The sequence below is a fragment of the Triticum aestivum genome, unplaced genomic scaffold (genome assembly GCF_018294505.1).
Source record: "Triticum aestivum cultivar Chinese Spring unplaced genomic scaffold, IWGSC CS RefSeq v2.1 scaffold200619, whole genome shotgun sequence".
Classification (NCBI taxonomy): Eukaryota; Viridiplantae; Streptophyta; class Magnoliopsida; order Poales; family Poaceae; genus Triticum; species Triticum aestivum.
Window position 1 is genome coordinate 1 of NW_025239031.1, and position 3212 is coordinate 3212.

General features: G+C 45.4%; 1 pseudogene; it reads left to right on the forward strand.

Annotated features, from left to right (window-relative positions):
• Positions 1-203: 203 nt before the first annotated feature.
• On the forward strand, positions 204-2384 carry LOC123176690 (disease resistance protein PIK6-NP-like; annotated as a pseudogene).
• The last annotated feature ends 828 nt before the right edge of the window (positions 2385-3212 follow it).

Here is a 3212-nt window from a genome sequence, read left to right on the forward strand (position 1 = left end):
TCTCTCTCTCTCTCTCTCTCTCTCTCTCTCTCTCTCTTTCTCTCTCTCTCCCCCCTCCAATGAACACTGAGGATGTACTGTATCTGTATGTCGTAGCGACCCATGTTTAAATTTCAAAATTAATCAAATTAACTTCTCTCTGAATTGTGTAGAGAACTCAAGAGACGTTCCGACCGGTGGAAGAGGAGATTCTGAAAAAAGCCATGCCCAAGTGTGGCGGGTATCCAGGAGTAATAGTCGCTCTCTGTGAGTGGGTCACTCGATGGTCATCGGACCCTTCTGTCTTGGAGTTGATAAATTCTGACTTCATGGGAATTATGAAGGGTTTCCCGAGATTGAGGGGCCTATTCCGTCAGATGCAATCCTATTTTGTAGTATGGTCAAATGAACTCAAGACATGTATCTTCTATCTGTCAGTATTCCCTGCAAACAAAAGCATTAGGTTGAGGCATTTGATCCAGCGGTGGATTGCAGAGGGTTACTCCCTTGGTGGTGGTGCTATCACGGAGGAGAAGGCAGGAAAAATTTTGCGCGATCTCATGAGGTTGGACATATTATACCAGGAGGATCCTGGTACATCAAAGAGGGTAGGAAGAAGGTACAAGGTTAATAGTTTCTTCCATGAATACATAAAGTCACAGCAAATGGAAGATAACCTTGTGTTTGAACTGGAGGGCAGATGCAGCCCAAGCTCGCGACTCACTGGACAACATCTCACAATAAGGAGAAGCTGGGACAGAGATGTTGATGTATTCAGCAGCATTGACTTGTCACGGCTACGATCTTCGACAGTAGTCGGGAAGTGGATGCCATTCCTCATCTCTGACAAGATGAAGGTGCTTCGGGTGCTTAATCTGGAGGACACCTGTAGTGAACCAGAATCAGATGCTACCTGTGTAGTAACAGGTGATGATCTCGAGGGCACCAGTAGTGAACCAGAATCAGATGCTACTAGTGTAGTATCAGATGATGTTCTGGAGGGCACCAGTTGTAAACCAGAATCACATTGCACTGATGAGAAATTAAAAAAGAAGCAAGATACTGGTGTAGTAACAGATGATGATCTGGAGTTGATCGGGAAGAAGTTTCCTCGCCTCAAGTTCCTGTCAGTGCGAGGATGCACGCACATCACTTTTCTCCCTGATTCATTGGGTGCCATGAATCAACTGGAGACTCTTGATGCCAGGCACACTTCCATAGTCGAGTTGCCTGCTGCTGTCATCACCAAGCTACACAAGCTGCAGTACATTCGTGTAGGAACGTCACCGCAACCACAACCACCAGAAGAAGAAGATGAAGAAAAAGAAGGTGCATCAGCATCAGCATCAGGGGTGGACGACGGGGCATCACCAAGGACACTACCACCACTACGATCAGCACCAACAGTAGCAACACAAGATGACGTTCATAGTGGAACGAGCCCCTTCCTCCTAGACACAGCAGCAGTAGCAGGGGAGGTCCCGGAGGCATCAACATCAACATGCTCATGGAAGAAGAGTATGGCACGTGATTTGAGAAAACCCTGCAGCAGCTGGTGTCTGTTCAAGAATCAGCACAGACGCTTGCGTGTTGAAGCAAATGGCGGCGGAGTTGAGGTTTCTTCTGCTGCTGCAAAGGAGATTGGGATGCTGACAAACTTGCATACACTTGGTGTTGTGAATATTGCAGGTGGGAAAGGTGGCCTCAACCTCCTTAAGGAGCTCAAGAAGCTTACTCAGCTGCGCAAGCTTGGGCTGTCCGGCATCAACAGTAAAAACTGGGACAGAATGTGTTCTGCCATCTCGGGCAACCTCCCTCATCTCGAGTCATTGTCGCTGCAACTGGTGCTGCTGGAGGGAGATGATAGCTATGATTTTGCTTCTTTTGACAAGATGATCAAGCCTCCCAAGACCCTGAAGAAGCTTAAGGTACTTTACACTAGTACTGCAAGAGGTGGTGCATGCATAAGGCCGGTTTGGAAGAAGAAACTTCCTTGCCTCCAAAACTTAGATCATGAGTTTACTATATCAAGTCAAGAGGACATAGAGATCGTATGTAGCAGCCTTAGCTTTCGTACTCGTCTTCGTATCAAGCCAATTAAGGGGGAGAACCTCAATTGGCTTTGTAGGTTCGATGCCGTAGATCTTGGACTCAAAGCCCTGAGGATTGGCTACAGCAACGTCAGCTCAACGGTAAAATTTGGAATTCGGACCAAAGTCCAAATAATCAGCATCTACTGCTGCAGCTCCTGTGGTGAACCGTCTTGTCTGCGGATTGAAGAGCTAGAGAATATAGTTGGTCTCAAGCGAGTCTTGGTACATGGTCCTTGCAGCGAAGGCTTCCTGCAGGACTTGGAGAAACAACTTGCCGAGAATGTATGAGAACCTAAGCTGCTGAAGCGGTAGTGATCACTAGTACCTGCTCGTGTGTTGTCATCGCCTGTTACTCGTGTATGTAATAAATAAATATCCATTTCGCACACTTACAAGTGTTTACACATGTTGCCTACTAGTTTTTATGCCGGCCGTAAGCCGAGTGTTATTTTTTGGGTACATGGCTTTGCCTTGTGTAACATGAGCACACGCCCACGGCTTAGTTTTGTATAACCCGAGCACAGCCCAGAAAACACACGGCTCACAAAAAGAATCGGCATATTCCACACGCACACCAAAAACAACGGTTTTTAACTGGCTAAAATTGTTCCATTTCCTTTGCTTTCCAATATGGATCAGCGAGTTTTCCTACAGCAGGAATTGTTTCTACATATTTACTTATTTGGTTTACTGAAAATTACCTACAGTTTACGGTTCAAAAAAGTGCATCAGTGAGGGAAGCTGCTCTTAATGATCTGAGTTGAGCTTTAATGTTGTCCTTCAGTTCATTCACATAGCATCTTATGAAAAAAAAATCTGATATGTCAAGGTTTTCTTCTTGAATATCTGACTCGGTAGATAGCCTATATAGCCATTTTCTCATTAGGCATTTGTTTCTGATTTCCAAATTCTCAACCCTTAGCCCTCCTTGGTTCATGGGCCTGCAAATGTCGTCCCATCTGGTTAATTTATATTTCATTTTAGCCTCATCACTTTCCCAGAAGACTCGGCACCGGTAAAAATCTAACCTTTTCCGTACCCCTACAGGCACTTCAAACAAAGATAGAAGGAACATAGACATACTTGTTTATACCGAGTTTATTAACATGAGCCTACCTCCGTAAGACATAAGCTTGCGCT